Below are 20,000 nucleotides of genomic sequence, written 5' to 3'. Positions count from 1 at the left end.
GCGGCGGCGGCGGGCGGGGAAGGACGCGGGCCGCGGGGACCGGCCGGCGCCGATCGCGCCGCAGGGCGCTCGCCGCCGGTCGACGGGGACGACTCGCCACGCGCGGCGGGGAGGGCGGGGCGGGGGTCGGGGGAGGAGCGGGGCCGAAACCCCGCCCTCCTCCCGGGCGCCCCCCTCCCGAACGACCCCGCACGCGCGAGGCGGGCACGACGCCACGCCGGCCGGCGACGACGACTCCCGCGACGGACGGGCCGGAGGACCCGAGTCCGCGCCGACCCCGCCCCCGCACGCGCGCGCCGCGGGACGGGGAGGGCCTCGCCACACTCGACTCACCGACGGGCCGGGGGCGGGACGGGGCGCCCCGACTTCCCGCGGGCACCTAACGCCGCCGCCGGCGGGGCGGCGGGGCGGAGGACCCGGGGCCGCCGCCGCGGTCCCCACCACGGCGGGCGACACGCGACGAGCGGGAAAGCGAGCCCCCGGGATCGGAGAAGCCGGGCGGAGGGAGAAAACTCGAGACGGGCGGCACGCGAACGTGGCGGACGGCCAACCCCCGGCGCGGGGAGGCGGCGTCACAAGGGCCGCGGGGACGCGGCACCGGTCACCCGCGAGGTCGCCGGGGAAACGACCGCCTCGGGGAGCCCGGCCTTCCGCCCGGTCCGGGACCCACGCACGGGAATCTCACCGCCAGCGCCCCCGCGGCGCATCGGCGGTCCCGCGCGCGAGCCCCCACCCGGGACGGACCGACCCGGACCCGCCGTCGGCGACGGACCCACGGCGACGCCTCGTCGAGGCCGAGCCCGCGTCCTCGCCGAGCCGGTCGCGGCTCCACCCCCGCACACGCCACCGACCGTCTCACGGCGACCGGTCGCCCGGGCGCACGGCGAGGATCGGCGACGGCGAGGGCGGACGGGAGCCCCACCCCGGACGGGGAAGCGGACGGGGAGAGACCCGCGGAGCGCACGGCCCGGGGCCGCCGGGGAAACCAGGCGGGATCCCACCGCCCCCCCACGGGGGCGGTCCCGCCATCGCCCGCGACGCCCGGAAGCCGGAGCCCGGCGGAGTCCGAAGAGCACCCCCCACGGGAGGAGTCACCTCCTCCCGCGAGGAGAGAACACCCGCGTCCACCAGCCCCGTCGACGGGGACTCCCACGCGCGACTCCGCCGACGTCCGCACGCCGGGGAGGACGACCGCCTCGGCGGCCTCGCTCGAGAGAACCCCACACGCGTACGGCCCCCTTCCTCCGGGGGACGGGCACCCACCGTCGCGGCGCCCGGCGCGAGGGGCGCGACGGGCCACCCGGGCCCACGCCGGCGCCGGCACACCGCCGTCGGCGCCAACGGCCGGCGACACGGGACGGGAGCGGGCGGAGAGCCCCTCGCGGCGGCGGCGGCGGCAGCAGCGGCGGCGGCGACGGGAGGGTGAGGGGAGGGGCGGGACCGACCGGGACGTCCGCCACACCACCGACCCCCAACACACCCCCCCCACCGGACACACCACGCGCCAGCGGAGCGAGACCTCGGCGCACGCTCGCGGGCAGGCCCCCGAGAGAGCCGGACACCGGCCGGGACCCCCCCGCGGGACCCTCCCCCAGCTCGGAGGGGGGAGGCGCGGGCACGCATCGGATCGGGACAGACGCGTCGGACGGCTGACTTTCGCGCAGCGAGAACGTAGGCGGGCGGGCAGACGCGGGGGGGAGGCGGGCACCTCCCCACCTCTTCGCAAAGCACGCCCCGCTCGGATCGCTAGAGAAGAAACTTTGCTCACTGAGGGTGGACCGAACCCGGCCCACCGGCCCCCGTCGGTCCGCAGAGGCGGGATCCGTCCGCGGGAGTGGCCAGGCGAGGGGGGGTCTGCGGTATAGGTAAGCACGGGGCACACGTCGAGCACTCGCGGTCAGAGGCCGGGGCGACCTCACGTTATCTTCCGCTCAGTCCGCCGGGTGGCACGGCAGAACGGCCCACGGCCCGCCACGATCGCTCGACACGCCCGCGCGCGGCCAACCGGGAGAGGCGGCGCGCGGGCGTGCGCCCGCCCCAAGGACCGAGTCGCACCCGCGACACGGCCGTCAAGAAGCGGCAGGCGGCCTTCGCCGCCGCCGCCCTCTCTCTCACCGCCTCGACCCCCCTTTTCTCTGGCCGATGGCCTCGAGAAGCCCGCCAACGCGGACGGGGCAGCCCCGCCACAGCGGCGACCGGAGCAGAGACACCGGGGGACACGGGAACGGCACCACCGCTCAGCCTCGGGCACCTCGAGTCGACCCGGAGCGCTCCAGGAGCACCGCGAAGGGCCGACGACGCACGGAACGCGGCTCGCGCGCCCGAGGAGGACGCGCGGCACGGCGGGGGAAACGCGGGCCCCTGCCCCACCGCGGGGAGGGGCCGACCCACCGCCAAGGCACCAGGGCGCGGGAGGGGTGATCCCCTCTCCCGCACGTCTGGGTCCCCGACCACGAGGAGAGGGCGGGGAAGGCGAAGGTCAGGCCGGATACCGCACCCCTGCCTTCCGCACACCACCGGCAGGTGGGGCGGAGAAGCGAGGGGCCCGCTGGCAGCACGAGAAGAGCGGTCCCATTCGCAGTGAATGTCCGTCCCTCGCCTGGCGCGGCTTAGGCCCGGCCCGGGGAGAGCACCACGTCACCACATCGATCGCGAGAAGGGAGGCGAAAACGGCCAGACCCCGCCACCCGGGAGGGCAGGGCGCCGAGTCGGGAAAGACAAAAGCGAGCCTGAGTTTCAAAACACGAGACAAAACCAAAACAGCAGCCGAGCAGGAAGAAACGCCTCGGGAAAAGGCAACCCCCTCGTAAAAGGCCAAAAAAGGGGGAAGGGGGGAGAGTCGAGCGCGGGTGGCGCACGCCCGCCGTTATCCCAGCACTCGTGAGCAGCCTCGGGATGGCCCAAGCACGCGAATGCGGGAGAGAGCCCCAAACAAAACAAAACAAAAAAACAAAAACAAAACACAGAAAGCGCGGGGAACCAGCACTCGGGAGGCCGGGGCGGTGGCAGGGCCGGTCTTACAGAAACAGCCCCTCGCTCAGATAACCAAAAAAAAAAAAAAAAAAAAAAAAAAAAAAGGAAAAGCAGCCGGTAGAGGCCGGGATAGGAAAAGGCAGGCGAGGACAGCCACCAGAAAGAAGCCCAACTTTAAAAAGCCTCGCCCGCTCCCCGAACCCCCCCGGGTGAGAGCGACGGACAAACCCAGCAGCACGGGAACGCCTGACACGCAAAGGGGCACCGGGGCCCCGCCAAAGTCCACGGAAAAGTCGGGTTGTCCCAAACGCCGCCTCACCGAGGCCCGTGGCGGGAAGCGCGCGGGGAGCAGAGGGCCCCCGGCCGGCGCCTCGTCCGCCCGCCACACCGAACACCTCCGGGTCGCCGTCGATGTCGGAACCCGGAGGCGGCCTCGAGATCGGAGCACTCGGACGTCCAAAGAGCCTGCGCGCCGGCACGACGGGCTCCCGAAGCGCGCGGAGGGCGGCAGAAAAGCCACAGAGACGGGCGTCCGAGGAGAGCGGCTCCGTCCACCCCTCGGCGACAACCACCGAGGGACAGCGTGTCAGCACTTACCTGCAGGTACAAAACGCCCGCGTCGCCAAGCTAAAAGTGCGTGCCCGGAAGCGGGGCGAGTCCACCGGTGACGGCGGCCTCCCGGAACCGAGTCCCGGCCACCCGTGTCCAGGACGTCCCCATCAGAGACACGACCGGAGCCCACAGGGATAGCTGGTCGACCCCTCTGGGGGCAGAAAGGGACCCCGGCGACGACTCGAGAGCCGTAGCGGGCCGGGCACACCTTCCCCGGCCGGTGAGCGGAACGCGGAGCGGGGGGCGGGGGGGGACTCACCCGCGGCAGGCACCTCCGACGAACGGACCGCGCGAGGGCACGCGGGCGGGCGAGGCCGCGTCTGCGCCGGGCGACCGCCTACCCGGGGACCGGTCCGTGACTCCCGAGGAGCCAGGGCCGGCCGGCGGCCGAGCGGCCCCGTCCCAACTCCAGCCCCCAAGGCTCGGGCTCGCTCCGTCCGCTAGGCCTCCGCTCGCGGAAGAGCTCTCCGGAAAGTCCCGGACCAGCCGCACCAGCAGACGCGGAGCCCGGGAGCGCGGCGACAGCCTGCCCTCCCGCGAACCCGCAGGTCCAAACTACGACAGACAGGCGACGCAGCGCCACCGCGCCACCGCGGCCGCAGGGCCGCCCGGCTCCCCGGAGCAGCCGGGACTCTGCCCGGCTCACCACGGCCACACGTCATCCCTTGGCCCGGCCGCGGAAGTCAAAGGGATGCCTGCTATATAAAAGCGGCCGCCAGGTGGCGCTCGCCTTCAACTCCACTTGCACTTCCACGGGATCGCTCGCCCGCCCGACTCCCAGACCCGGAGGGGACGTGGAAAAAAAAAAAAATCACACGGAGAGGCGCTCCGCTGGGCTCTCGCCATCCTCCCCGCCCTCGCTCCCACCCTCGGCCGCCAGCCCCGGGCGCCTAAAAACAAAAGAAAAGAGGAAAGCCAGCGGCGTGCCGGGGGCCGGGCGGGCTCCGGCCGCGAAAGCGAAACAAACCACGGGAAGGACAGCTGAGGGAACCCATCGGCCCCTCCCGTAGAAAAACGGGAGGAAACGAGAGGCTCTTGCTCCGAGACACACAGACCCAGCTAGGTCCACGACCCCGGGACCGATTGACACACAAAGTCCGTCCGCCTGACAGCCAGCCGAGTCGGGGGCGGGAGGGGACTGACTCCGCCGAGACCGTGACGGCAGGTCAGGTCCTTCCCGGCACCCGAGTCACAGAACACGCCAGGATCGATCCCGCCGCGGCTTCGCGTCTCGGGCTGCGCTCCGCGCGGGCGGCCGGGGAGAGAGGTGTTGATCTTTGGGGCCTCAGGATCGTGGGGGTGGCGGAGCCGATCAAGGGGTGGAGCGCCTGCCTAGTAAGTTTAACCGTGTGCTCCAGAGCAGGCAGATTCGCTAGTCCAGTCAGGAGGAGGAGGAGGAGGAGGAGGAGGAGGAGGAGGAGGAGGAGGAGAGCATGTCTGTCTGAGTTTCAAAAAAAAAACAACCTCTCCGAGGGCCGGGCGGGCCTCCGGCCGCGAAAGCCAAACAAACCACGGGAGGACCGAGGGACAGACACCTCCTTGAGCCCAACGGCCCCATCTGGAGAACACAGGGGGGAAACGAAACGAGCGGCTCTTTCTCCGAGACATGACAGACAGACAGTCCAAGGTCCACGACGCCGGGACCGATTCATACAGAAAGTCCGCCTGACAACCGACTCCACACCCCACTCACCCCGAGACCTCCCAGGAGTCAGATCCCGGCCGTGGCTTCTCATCCCACCCCACATTCGTTCCACGCAGCGTCCGCTAGGTGACGCCCCGGGACCTTGGAAATCGTCCCATCCCTGACAGGGCAGCCCCGAGGAAGTCAAAACTGCCCCTTCCTTCGTGAGGCTTGTGAATTCACGGCGGGCAGCGACGAGAGAAAGAGAAGCGGCAAGGGCCTTGGGAGACCCCAGAGAGGAGTTCAAAAAGGAAACCGGACCCAGAGGTGTACAGACAGCGCTTCTTCCCCGCCCCCCCCGCCCCCCCCCCCCACGCACAGAGTCCATCTGTCCCGCCCTGTCCAGACAGAAGCCCAGGAGGACTCTCCGGGGATGCTGCTGTTTCCAGCAGTTCAGGATCTGATAGCGGTTTCAACTTCACTCTCCTCGTCTGCAAAATCGCACCCCCCCCTCCCTCCCGTGTCCCTGTCCCTTCCCGGGTCCTCGGTGTCACTCACTTCACATCCCCTCCCTCCCCTGTGTCCCTGTTTGACAGGGAAGAAGAAAAGAACCCCGCCGCCGCCGCCGCCGCCGCCGCCGCCGCCGCCGTCGCGCAGATACACGTAAAGGACAGCGCCTCTCAGCTCCTCACCACACAGCATCAGTGGGGGTCACAGTGACACGAACACGACACGACACGAGAGAGCCTCCTCTGACAGGGAACGATGAGAACCGGGGGCCCGGCCCGCCCCCGCCCGGGAATATCAAGTCGGGCCCTGGCACCGGCTGGGGTGCTGTTGGGAATACATTGGCCGTGTGTGGCCTCCACAGAGCACTCGGGAAGCTCCACTTGTCCAGCATCCACACAGGGTTTGGTCTGTCGGTCTAAACATCAAATGCCTGCTTTTTTTTTTTTTTTCCTACGTGATTTAAGAAGGTAGTGTGTCAAAATAACTACGACTCTGACTCTATGATTTTAGACGCATGATGCATTCAGACAGAATGCTCGTGACATCTGAAAGTACAATGGGGTGTAGTTTGAGCTATATACAGTGTGTCGCATTTGTGTTTTATGGAACATAGCTGGTATAAATTCACATCAGGAACATCAGAGAGAGTTATGACTTCAGGATGTCAGATGGAACCCCCATCACGTTACCCATCAAGAAATAGTTACAGAGGATACACCAGATACACCAAAGGAAATGGGGAGGAGGCTCCTGTAGGTGTCACCTGGCTGGCAGGCACGGCCAGGAGTGAGAGGGGAGCTCCTTTATTCAAACAGAGTTATGTTTTGAGAACACTTTCAGGTTCCCAGCAAAGCTGAAAAGAAGGGAGGAAGGGAGAAAGGAAGGAGGGAGGGAAGAAGGACGGAGGGAGGGAGGGAGGGAGGGAGGCAGAGAGAGGGAGAGAGAGAGAGAGAGAGAGAGAGAGAGAGGAATACAAAGAGAGAGATAAAGAGTTAGAGAAGTAGACAGAAATGCAGAGTGAGCTAAGAAAGAACTAAGTGGAGAGAGAGGTAGAGAGAGTTAAGAGAGAGGTAGAGACAGAGAGAGGAAAGGAGGGAGAGAGAGGGAGGGAGGGAGAGAGAGAAATGTAAACGGAAACAGAAGTAGAGAGAGAGTTGAGAGAGAGAGGGAGGGAGAGAGAGAGAGAGAGAGAGAGACTCTACCTCCCTTTCTCCTCTACCTCTTATCTTCTCTCTGCCTCTCTCCTCTCTCTCTGAACTTTCTGTTTACCTTTCTCCCTCCCTCCCTCCCTCCCTCCTCCCTCCTCCTCACAGGTGAGAGATTTTCTCTGGAGTTAGGTCTTTTGCCACGAAGGGGAGCCCTGGCCCGCCTCGGAGGCCCACAACAGCCCTCAGACTCAGCAGAGGGCCCACGCTCGGGCGTCCTGCTGTCCTTGCCCTATTTCACCGGGAGATGGCGGGAGAGAACCGCTTAGGACGCCAGCAAGCGAGAGCTCGCTCAAGGGAGGGGCTCCTCCCGGGCGGGTTTTCCCGCCCAAGGACAAAGGCTGGAACAAAAGGCACGGTTTGTAAGAGAGGAGCACTTGTGAAAAGGAGCTCAGAACTTGGTTTACAAAGTAGAAAAGGGACTGCGGATGGCACTCAGTGACAGACGGCCTGCTTAGAGAGTCCCAGGCCTGTCGGAAAGGTCACACCGGTGATAGCGCGTGGGGGAGGGGGTTCCAACCAGTTCTTCTGGCACGGAGAGGCAGCCGTCTTTGTCTTGCAAATCGAGTCACAGCAAAGACAAAAAGAGACCCATTGAAAGCTGTTAAAAGCCCCACCTATGTACCTCAGGACTTCCTGCAAAAGCAGAGTTGGCTGGACGAGACACTGAACTGACCCTAGATCACGGTTTATGGATTCCTTGGTTTTGTTTAAGATGTATGCTTAAAAGAAGAAAATTTTTAAAAATCCTTCAGAACGGAGGGTTGCGGCTCATGTGGCAGAGTGCCTCTCTAGCAAGCACAAGGCCATCAGTTCAAACCCCAGCACCGATAGGCAGCTACATAAATACATACAGAAATGAACAAGAACATGAATAAAGACATAAATAAACAAAACAGTGCTGGGGGGTTGGGGCTGGGGACAGCTGGCCTAGCGTTCAGTTCACGAGGCCCTGGGTTCCATCCCCATACCGGAGGATAGCCCAAAAAAAAAAAAGAAAAGAAAAGAAAAAAGAGCTTTTGGATCTGCTTAGTGCTTTGTTTTCCACATAGAAGAAAAGTTTGTTTTCATTTCGGGCTGTGTATCACGGACAGCAATTTGGAAATGAGATTCTTTCAATACAATAATTAAGGGCTGCCTAGCAAGAAGGAGGCCCTGAGTTCAAACCTCAGTAGCACACAAAAACAAACCAAAAAATGAGAAAGAAGAAGATAAAAAGAGGGCCGGAGGCAGTAGTTCAAACCAGCAGTAGTTCAAACCAGCAGTAGTTCAAACCAGCAGTTAGGTAGCTTACTGCAGATAGCCAACAACTTTTCTGGAGAGAAACAGCCATCCAAATCCAAACCATTTGTGGTACACTCCCGTCATCCAGGCACTAGAGCACCTTCCCTATGGTGTGCATCTAAGGAACGAGGAGGCCAGGCCGCTACCATCCTGAGATCAATCCCCAGTATTGCCAAAAAAGAAACCCCCCAAAAATTAGGAAGCAAGTCCATTTGAAGTGAGTTCAAATTCCTGTCCTGCCAAACAATAAAGATTAAATAAATAAATACACAAAACACCGAACATACGTACAGACATACATAACATGCGGCAGCAACCACCAAAAAACACCCATGCCTTTCTTACAGCCCGACCAGCTCCAGCTCCTTTTTTCTGTTAAAGCAATTTTTTTTTTTTTGGTGGTACTGGAGTTTGAACTCAGAAACACAAGCTTGCTAGGCAGGCACTCTGACACTTGAGTCACTCCGCCAGCTCCCACTTTTTCTATTAAGATCACATCTCTACACAGAGACCCTCTGTGCCTGCTCATCTGTAAACTACTCGGAGAGTCTGCTACACGTCTGTCACATCAGCACAGGGACTCCCACTTAAGCAGAAGATACTCCAGCCCACATCTAGGAATGTCTAACCCTAACCCTAACCCTAACCCTAACCCTAATCCCCGTCCCACTGACTGCCTCTCAGACTCAGAGGACTAGCTTTTTTCTAGACCAGGTCCAACGTGAGTGAGACTCTGTGTTTCTTTTGTTTCCGAAAACACATCTCTTATGGAATGCCTGTTCCCTTGCCCCGTACAGAGGCCTCCCATCTTGAACCGACCTATTCCCTGAGATGGGAGACACGCACTCCCCCACCTTCTCTGCTTCCCCCCCCCCCAACAAAACCCAATCGTGAAACCGCTGTTATTTTCATCAGGACATGGAGTTACCAAGACATAAAGTGACTTCCTTCAAGCTACAACAATTAGAATGACATGATGGAAGAGGGGCTTGGTTTTGGTTTTTTGAGACAGGATCTCTGAGGAAACTGTGTAGGCCGTCACCACGTAACTCCAGGGGGGACTTCCAGTTCTTAGAAGAATTACTATTCCACATTCAATTTGAGAAATAAATTAAATATTGGAAGATGACACCATTTTCTGGTGAACGGTGAATTGTCACCTCCCTATAGTTAGAATCAACGGTAGAAAAGGAACATAAGGTTTTCACATCCTTTCCCTGAAGGAAAGCATAGGCTTTTTTCTTTTTTACACCCCCAAGCGTATCAGATGACAGGACGTAAATGTAGTCAATGAGAATCGGAAGGGGGAGAAAATCAGAGACCCTTCCATTATACTCCCACCTTTACAAGGACCGGGGTTGTGGTTCAAGTGGTACAGCTTGAACCTCTGCTTGGTGAGCAGGAGGCCCTGAATTCAAACCCCGGTCTCACCCCGCCCCCCCCCCGATTTAAATAAATAAAAGGAAAAAAAATGAAATAAATAAATAAATAAATAGGTGAAGCTTGAGCAAATTCAGTGGTATGGTATTTCACCAGGGGTGGGAGAAAAATCCTTCCCATAAGAGGAGTGAGGGAATCATCAGGCAATAGAGTAAGTTTCAAAAAATTCTTTTCACTTTACATACATGTACATTGTATATTTTTTTGCACTTCACACATAAAATGTTTTTAAGTTCCATATATGGACACATAGATAGATAGATAGATAGATAGATAGATAGATAGATAAGATAGATACGTATGTCACACACGCAGAAGCACACATATGCACACGTATTTATTTGTAGTACTGGGGTTTGAACTCAGGGTAGGCACAGTACCACCTGAGGCACTCGCCAGCCCAAATACTAACATAGGATTAAACTTAAGGCTTTGCTCTTGCTAGGCAGGGGCTCTGCCTACACCACAGCCACACCACATTGCCCTTCCTCCCAAATATATTTTGAATTACTATTACTGTCGTCGTCGTCGTCGTTGGGACTGACTGGGATTTACATTCAGGGGCTCAAGCTTGCTTCAGTTTTCAGCAGCCAGATGCTCTCCCCCCCGCCCCCCCCCCCGCCCCCCATCGTAACTACTTTCCAGGGGCCGAGGCCAGGTCGCAGGAGAATATCGGCTGCAGATGGATCCCTGGCCTTCTCGGGGACACCACACAACCCTGGCTGTACTAAAGCTGAGCATATGTTCTTTCTTCTTCTTTTTTTTTTTATTATTCATAGGTGCATACAAGGCTTGGGTCATTTCTCCCCCCTGCCCCCGCCCCCTCCCTCTCCCCCCCACCCCCTCAATACCCAGCAGAAACTATTTTGCCCTTATTTCTAATTTTGTTGTAGAGAAAGGATAAGCAATAACAGGAAGGAACAAGGGCTTTTGTGGGTTGAGATAAGGATAGCTATACAGGGAGTCGACTCACATCGATTTCCTGTGCGTGTGTGTTACCTTCTAGGTTAATTCTTTTCGATCTCACCTTTTCTCTAGTTCCTGTTCCCCTTTTCCTATTGGCCTCAGTTGCTTTTAAGGTATCTGCTTTAGTTTCTCTGCGTTAAGGGCAACAAATGCTAGCTAGTTTTTTAGGTGTCTTACCTATCCTCACCCCTCCCTTGTGTGCTCTCGCTTTTATCATGTGCTCAAAGTCCAATCCCATTGTTGAGTCTGCCCTTGATCTAATCTAATGTCCACATATGAGGGAGAACATACGATTTTTGGTCTTTTTTTTTTTTGAATTTTCATGCTTTTCACTCAGCTCACGAAGTGAGAAGCGGAAAAAAACTGACACTGTCACTTGATCTTTTCTCCCCTAATGAAACACTCATGCATTCTGCCAGCCTTCTTTCAGTGATCTTTTGGTTTCTTAATAATGTAGGGATCACAGTATAGCAAAGGGAAATAATGTCTCTGCTTGGTGCTTTTAAGCAAAAGGCAGACTGGGAAGAAGTAGGTATGTCCCTGACTGAGAAGCCTGTTTCATTTTGGAACAGATTCAACTTAGTTTCGGGGAAAATCTAGAATTCATTCATAGAGTTAGAAACGAACCAGGAAGACAATGATGGGCGGGGGTACAGCTCGGTGGTAGAGTGTGCTTGCCTAGCGTGCGCAAGGCCCCGGGTCTGATCCCCAACGTGGAAAAAAAAAACTTTACATGGCAATTGCTGCCTCGCATCCCTTTCAGAGCATTTGACAGCACGACTCATTCCTAATTCTTCAACATTTGAAGAGATTACGACAACTGAAGAATTTCAAACGAAAGTCCACTTAGGCGATAGACAGCAATGGAACTAGAAAACCGTTTACTATCCAGTTGCCATGCGTTAGGGTTATACTAAGTGTCGTTACAGACCCTGTCCGGCAGGGAAAATTGAGAAAACCATAGTCCCTTCTAACAACAGTCGTCTGTCTAGATGTCACCATAAAGGCAAAAGGTTTGTTCTTATGCCCATTTCCTCTAAGTAAACCAGACCACACCTGTGGGGTCAAAATACAAAAATACATGAGGCTCAAAGCACCATGACTGAAGACAAGTCAGTTATAACACCTGCTGTATGAGCAAAGGCAGAGAACATAGTGTTCCCTTTGTCAAACCATTCTACATAGCACTACTTCCAACTCCCCTCTTGATCCCAGCCCTTGATTTCCCAAATTCAATGTTTGGTGTACCTAGGTCATTACTGAATTCAGCTTTCTGGGTCCTTTAATTTGCTGTGTAGGTACTCTATCCTAAATGTGATTAATTGCAAAAAAAAAAAAAAAAAAAAAAAATAATAATAATAATAATAATAATAATCTCTTCAAGAAACCTTCATAACAAAATACCAGATTCCCCACTGACAAGAAAAGGGGATCAAGTTTAACAGGCCAGAATAGAAGACAAGGAGTCTGGCAAAGCATAGAAGGCACATGACAGCTCTGACCTCAGACCCCTATGCTAAAGGAGTCACTGGCAAAAAACCCCAAGGTATAAGAGCTTAACTGTCCAGAGTCAAGTGGGAAATGAATGTGTCTTCCCATCTAGTCATCCTCTGAGCTCTCAGCAGACCTTTCATCTGTAGCCACTTTCCAATTTGTGCATTTATCTGTCCTCTCCTGTATTTCATCGTTAGCCAGGCTAACCTCACTCAGAATGATGTTCTCCAGTTCCATCCAATTACCAGCGAATGATAACATTTCGTTCTTCTTCACGGCTGCATACGATTCCATCGTGTATAGATACCACGTTTTCTTAATCCATTCGTCAGCGGTGGGGCATCTTGGCTGTTTCCATAACTCGGCTATTGTGAATAGTGCCGCAATAAGCACGGGTGTGCAGGTGCCTCTGGAGTCATCCCTTTTCACAGTCTTTTGGGTATAGCCCCAAGAGCGGTATTGCCGGATCAAACGGTAGATCGAGGTCAAGCTTTTTAAGTAGCCTCCAAATTTTTTTCCAGAGCGGTCGTACTAGTCTACATCCCCACCAACAGCGTACGAGGGTTCCTTTCACCCCCCCCCCCCCCGCATCCTCGCCGACACCCGTTGTCGGTGGTGTTGGCGATGACGTTGGCTGTTCTGACAGGGGTGAGGTGGAATCTCAGTGTGGTTTTAATTTGCATTTCCTTTATCGCTAGAGACGGTGAGCATTTTTTCATGTGTCTTTTTGGCCATTTGAATTTCTCCTTTTGAGAAAGTTCTGTGTAGTTCACTTGCCCATTTCTTTATTGGTTCATTAGTTTTGGGGGAATTTAGTTTTTTAAGTTCCCTATATATTCTGGTTATCATCAGTCCTTTGTCTGATGTATAGTTGGCAACTATTTTCTCCCACTCTGTGGGTGTTCTCTTCAGTTTAGAGACCATCGCTTTTGACGAACAGAAGCTTTTTAGTTTTATGAGGTCCCATTTATCTATGCTATCTCTCAGTTGCTGTGCTGCTGGGGTTTCGTTGAGAAAGTTCTTACCTATACCTACTAACTCCAGAGTACTTCCTACTCTTTCCTGTACCAGCTTTAGAGTTTGGGGTCTGATATTAAGATCCTTGATCCATTTTGAGTTAATCTTGGTATAGGGTGATAGACATGGATCTAGCTTCAGTTTTTTTGCAGACCGCTAACCAGTCTTCCCAGCAGTTTTTGTCGAAGAGGCTGCTATCTCTCCATCGTATATTCTTAGCGCCTTTGTCAAAGACAAGTCGGTGATAGTCGTGTGACTTCGTATCCGGGTCCTCTGTTCTGTTCCACTGGTCTTCGTGTCTGTTTTTGTGCCAGTACCGGGCTGTTTTTATCGTTATTGACTTGTGATACAGTTTGAAGTCAGGTACCGTGATACCTCCTGCATCGTTCTTTTGGCTGAGTGTCGCCTCGGCTATCCGCGGCCTCTTGTGTTTCCATATAAATCTCACGGTAGATTTTTCGATCTCTTGCAGAAACCTTGTGACTTCTTCCTGTACTGCTATGTGGTATTTAACTCTGGAGTTCATGCGTGTTAACTTGCAAGAAAGAGTGCTTCAGACTGTGAGGGAAAATATTCTGCACGAGTAAAGCCAGAAAATGGTCAATTTAAAGGCTCTGGACAGTCTGTAGAAAAATTCTTTTATTTTTTCAAGTCACCTGCAGAAATAAAGGAATGTTGCCTATCATTTTATCTTATTGACATTTCGACCTGTATTGCCCAGCATTGTTTTCCTTGGGACACGTGCACGTATGTTTACATGTATTTTGTTAAAATTGGGTTAGAGCATGTGTAGTGAGTTGTAGCACATTTTACCAACTAAATGAGTTCTGTGAAAATAAAGACTCTTTTGTAACATTGATGTAAATGACTCCAGGATAGTCCATGGTGTGGCCGTATAATTTTTTCCACGCTTCCCATGCTGAGGATGAGGAGACTGGAGACAGGGAGGTTAAGAAGAGTGGCCCACGATCAAAAAGGAAGGGCAGGACCCAAACCTGACTCACCCCGAAGCCTACACCTGTGGCTTGCTGCACCACTCTCCAGCTCTTTCTGTGATTTGAGAGAATCAAGGACGATTTTCAGTTTTGTGGCTTGTCAGTGGCCTTGACTGGCTCATCCTCTCTGCCGGGACTCACTTCACGTGTGAGTAGTTGGACCATGAATCCTCGCAGAGGAAGATACCAGGCTTCACCAGGAAATGGGTCCTGAGGCAGCCTCAAGATCTGAACGAGGCAAGTGCTTGCAATTCCAGTTACTTAGGAGGCCACAGCAGGAGTATCCAGGTTTGAAACCAGCCTTGGAAGCATAGCAAGTCCTCATCACAAAAAACAAACACGGATGAACCAAAAAACCACGGGGCCGGTGTCTCTGCTGTGACTCCTGGTCTGTCCTGTCCTGGCCAGTGTTAGCTGTGAGCCTAGCTCTTGCAGCTGTGAAACGAAGCACATGCCCACATGTCTACATCCGTGTTTGACTGCCTCAAGTAAATTTATGTATAAAAATGTCCTTATGAATATCATTAAGTGGTACGTTAACATGGCTACTTCTCTAATTGCCTTAATTTTCCTAACACAGATTAGGTATTTCTAAATTAATTCAGGACCATGATTCGTGGTATTCTGACTGTGGAGCAAGTGGGAACCAGCTCCGGCAAGGCCGACTGTTTGCACACACGATGGGAGCGACAGGTGACGGGGATACACACAGGTTCTCATCTGCGAGAGAACCGGTGGGGTTAGGAAAATCCAGGCCATCGCCATAGAGCTGAGTCCTTACTCCAGAACTTTCTGTGATGACGGAAGGGTTTCTCTGTGATGGGCACCTGAGCACATGGGATGTGACTGGCACAACCAAGGAGCTGGACTTTAAATTTCACTTATTTTTAACTAATTTAAATATGAATAGCTAATGTGGATAGCAGTTTCCAGAAGGAATGGCACAGCTCCAGAGCAAAAGTGGATTTGTTCAGTGATTTCAGGTTTTTAGCTAAACTCACAAGACCAGCAAATCAGTTGAGTTTGCCTTTACGATTCTGAAATTCCAGCCACTGAAGCCTTCCCATGATTTCTGTCTTTTTGCTTTTTCGTGGTGCTGGGGATTGATCCCAGGGCCTTTCGATCTCTTTAACGAACGTCATTGGAATTTTGATGGGAATCGCGTCCAACACGTAGATGACTTTGGGGAGTACCGACATTTTTACTGCGCCGATTCTCCCAATCCACGAGCACGCGTACGTTCTTCCTAAAGCTTGCAATCGTCCGCTATCCTCATCTCCCCCCACCCACCCCCACCCACTCCCCCCGCCATCTGCCGCGCGCGTGCGCGCACAAACACACACAGAGAGAGAGAGAGAGAGAGAGAGAGAGTTGACCTCAGGGCCCCATGCTCACCAGGTAGACAACTCTACTACTTGAGCCACGCCCCTAGCCGAGTTTTTGTCTTTTTGTTTGTTTTGGGTGGGTGTGGTGTGGTGTGGTGTGGTGTGGTGTGGTGCTTCTTCTGGGTGGCCGGGGGACAAGATGGCTGGCGGGCCAGGGCAGAAAATGGCGGGCCTTCGTGTGTCAGCGGGGGAGGGGAACTAGAGTCGGAACTCGGTGCTTCTGCGCTCCAATCGCTTCAGTGCAATTGGGCTTCCGGTCCAGTTCGCTATGGTTATTTTGGAGAAGAGGGGTCTCTGGAATTATTTGCCCAGGCTAGCTCATGCCTCAGCAAATCAAAGAAATCAAGGATTTCCCGTTCACAGCAAGCCAAAGGGTGCCAGTGTGCGTGAAGTTTAAAGTTCACCGCACAGATAACCTTTACACCTGGATCATCAGCAGACAAGGAGAAGGCAGAGGGCAAGAAGCAGTCACCTGCTCCCAGCTATGGCAGTGAAGGAGCTAAAACGAAGCAGACACACAGAACCGTATTAAAATTTGGAAAAGAAAAGAGGGGAACCCTGTCCCCACTTTACTCTTTTCTATCTCAGCAAACTCTCTCGCTGTACACTAAACTGAAAGAAAGAAAGAAAGAAAGAAAGAAGAAAAGCAAAGGGCTTGTGGCTCAGGAAACAAAACAAAATCAAAGGAGATTGCAGTTACCTTCCAAATAAAGAAGGTCAAGTACCTTTTATTACATACATATACCTAAAGAAATGCTGACATAGAGTTCACACTCCAGGGGAAAACAGAAAGAAAGACATTACAGAAATACCAGAAAGATACTCAATCATCAAGTAGCTATGAGTTGAATGATTCTCATATTTGCAAACAGACTCTGTGGCAATTCGATGTTTTGTAAAGGGAAAACAGAGGCAGGTGTCTTTTCCCTGTTTCACCAGTTTGAAATTTGAGGTTTCAATGTTACCGTCCCCCACACCACAACAATAATATGACAAAAAGAAAAAAAAAAATTGCTTTTTTTTTTTTTTTTATGCCGTAGGTCCCGCAGGGCATTCTAATACACGGCTAAGGTTGTGACTCCTCACTGAGTCCACGTATTCCAAAACTTATAAGAAAATTACTGGAAAAATGGGGACTCGGTACTTGGCGTCTGTCAGTGACAAATCAAACACCCGTGGTTGCTGCGTTACCAGGTGCCTACTTTCATTCATTACAACCATCTCATTGTAAGATGAAACCAACGAATGGAGTTTTTTCTAGGGCCGAGAAAGGTTTAAGTAATTCAGCAGCGGTATCAGCCAGGCACCAGTGGCTCACGTGTGTAATCCTAGTTACTCAGGAGGGAGAGATCAGGAGAATCCAAGTTCAAATCCAGCCCCAGGCAAATCAAATAGTTCCAGAAAACAGGGCTGGTGGAGTGGCTTAAGGTGTAGGCCCCGAGATGAAACCCCAGTACCCATCCCATCCCCTCCACCCCCCAAAGTTCAGAGATATTGTCAAAGTGCTACACGTGTGCTCATCGTCGCCAAGCAAAACTACTGCTGTATTAGATGGAGTTCCCTCTTTATTTATTTATTTTTTCTTTCCGGACCTGGGGTTTGAGCTCCTTTTCATGATGCAGCATCTCGCACAGGAGCCGTCTACATCTTGTTTAACGCACACACGCACAGGAGCGACATTTATCGACGGACCTTGCTCGGCCAAAAGACAAGAAAAAAACTAAAGAGAAAACTCAAACAGCAGATCAGCCTGGTCATTTGCCACTAAGTCTTATCAAAATCACCTCAGCTCGTCTGTCCGTCCGTCCGTCCGTCCGTCCGTGTGAACACAGACTACCGCCCGGGAGTAAAACTGGCGTGGCGTAGCATAACGCTTATACATTTTTAGGAGTTTTAACTCAGAGAGAAAACGATTCAAAGTACAAATAACAGTAACCTAAGCATTATCCTTGCTTCTAAGATCTAAGTAGAAGTTTTATTTTTCAGTCTCTATTGAAACGACCCGGTCACTCTAACCGCCCGGCAACTCTCAGTTAGCAAAAGTAAGCATTCTTTGTGAAAGAGCAGGTCACAAGAAATATTTTCTGGACTCTAGTTTTTTTTTTGTGGTTGTTTTTTGTTTTTTAAAGTGACAATAGATTCCAGTTATCACCAGGAATCTAAATGAAAACTCACAAAGGGTAGCTCTGAAATCCTGTCCTCTTCCTACCCCTTATCACGATTAAGCAAATAAAAGTATTTATTTAAAGGAACTATCAACAAGTCATCGGTACTGCACATCCACCGATGAGCGAGTCCCCCTGAACTTCCACAGCCGGTCCGCACGAGCGACCGACCGCCCGCTTCAAAAATCCAACCCATCGGAGCTCTAGCTAACAACCACACAAATACAAACCCAGCAGTGACAAAACACCGGAAACGTTCACAAAGCGAGACAAGAAAGACGTGACGTGAACACATCTTTTCGTTCTCTCTCTCCGTAAGCCACTTTCCACTGCCGTCTAAAGCTTCCATTTTATAATCTCTGAAAGAGGAGACGCATCCTCGACTGGACTTTCCCAACCACCCACAACGCGTAGGTAATGGGGATTCATCTCGGGGGTGATGATTTTGGACTGGGTAGAGGCAAGAGCGTTGTCCATGCCACAGGCTGGCAGTATGAGGCCCTCAGTTCAAGCCCCAGTACCACCCGCCAGCACCAAAATGGAAGGAAGGAAGGAAGGAAGGAAGGAAGGAAGGAAGGAAGGAAGGAAGGAAGGAAAAATAAATACAAAGGAGAGAGAGTGAGTGAGTGAGTGAGTGTGTGTGTGTGTCTGTGTGTGTGAGATCTGAAAGGGCCAAAATAGGATAAGCCAAAAAGTGAACTTTTTTCTTTAAAAAAATCAATAACGTCTTAATGCTTTCTAAAAAATGTAAAACTCGGTAACAACTTTATGACAAAATCTGCATTTAAGAAAAGCCTGTGTGGAACCAGCACGATTACAGCTGGGGATGTAGCTCAGCGGTCGAGCGTTTGCCTAGCATGCTAGCAAGGAGGAAGCTCTGGGTCTGATCCCTCCCTCGTACTGCAAATCAGTAGTAAATACATAAATAAATTTATTTTTATAAATTAATAAGTTTATATAAATTTTTAAATAAATAATGTTAGTAAAAATAACTAATGAAAACTCAATACATGAATCCAGCAGAGTTAGAATCACCCTCATCGCCTTCTTATGTCCGTCCCCCGTCCCCCCGTCCCCCGTCCCCCGTCCCCGTCCCCGTCCCCGTGTCCCCCCACCCCCGTCTCTTTCATCACAAAGAAAAACATTCCAGTGAATCATACTACACAAATATCAGGTTCCTAGAGAAAAAGCTGTAAGTGTTTTTTGGAGTAGGAAAAATAGCAGTAAAAGTTGGGATCTTAAATTGTAAAAACAACCGGCGTCAAATTTGTAACAGCAGAACTCATTCTGTGCAGCGAACATAAGGAAATGTTACTGCGATCATTTCATTTTCTTCGTTTTAAATGAAGAAGTGCTGCCATCTTCTCCCTTCCTTATCCATCCACAGGTTTTCTTAGAGTATTTAAGCACAGTGGGATCTTATCAGAACCAAACAACCACCGGTACTATTTAAAAGCTCTCCACAGCCTCCTAGGCAGGACAGGTTCAAGAGAGAGCAGAACGCCTGTGTTCCATTTCATGCTGATGAAAAGAAGCAGGGATGCTGTGTCACACGGCCGGATCGATGCTCTGAATCTGGGGGTAGAGTGGGGACAAGGTGAGGTCTCGGTCAAGAAACAGCTTTTTACAAATACACAGAAGTCCAGGTCGAATTTGTTAACACAAAGCTGTGTTGCCAGAAAGGCCTCCGTTCGGACGGACGGACGGACGGACGGACGGTGCCCCGTGTCATTTCAGTCTGTGAGTCGTATGGCAAGGGATAGCACTTGAGGAGCTGCTACTGTATCCTCCCAAGTAGGGTACAAGCCGCATGCTTTATAATCTCTCTCACTCTCTCAGTCCGTCCGTCCGACCGTCCCTCCCGCTCCCTCCCTCCCATCGAGGGTGTTTTTATTAGGATGTGCACGTTCAGTATGGGTGAGGGGATTCGTAGTGACAATTCCGAAGCATTTTCTTCATTGCATTTCTCAGCGGAGGCTCTGCCATTCAGAAATTGGAGACCACGATCAGTTGCGAATCCCTCTCCTTTTTCCTTTGTGTTCGGACAAGAAACTGTCCATCTCTGGTGTTTCTTACAGAGTCCTTTCTGACACGCACGTGACTTCTGAACATCACACACCACACACACACACACACACACACACACACACACACACCCCTCTCTCCCGGTAATGCCAAGAGTAGTCATCGAGCGCCACCTATTGTTCATTTTGGGCAACCACTAAGGTTACGAATTCCACAAGACTTCCATGCATGTCCAAAATAACCATAGCAAAATGGAGAGTCGAAACCCCAGTCAGTCCTCAATTCAAACAATCAGCCATGAAACG

Source organism: Castor canadensis, unplaced genomic scaffold (assembly GCF_047511655.1).
Source record: "Castor canadensis unplaced genomic scaffold, mCasCan1.hap1v2 HAP1_SCAFFOLD_66, whole genome shotgun sequence".
Taxonomy (NCBI): domain Eukaryota; kingdom Metazoa; phylum Chordata; class Mammalia; order Rodentia; family Castoridae; genus Castor; species Castor canadensis.
Note: the sequence above shows the minus strand (reverse complement) of the source record.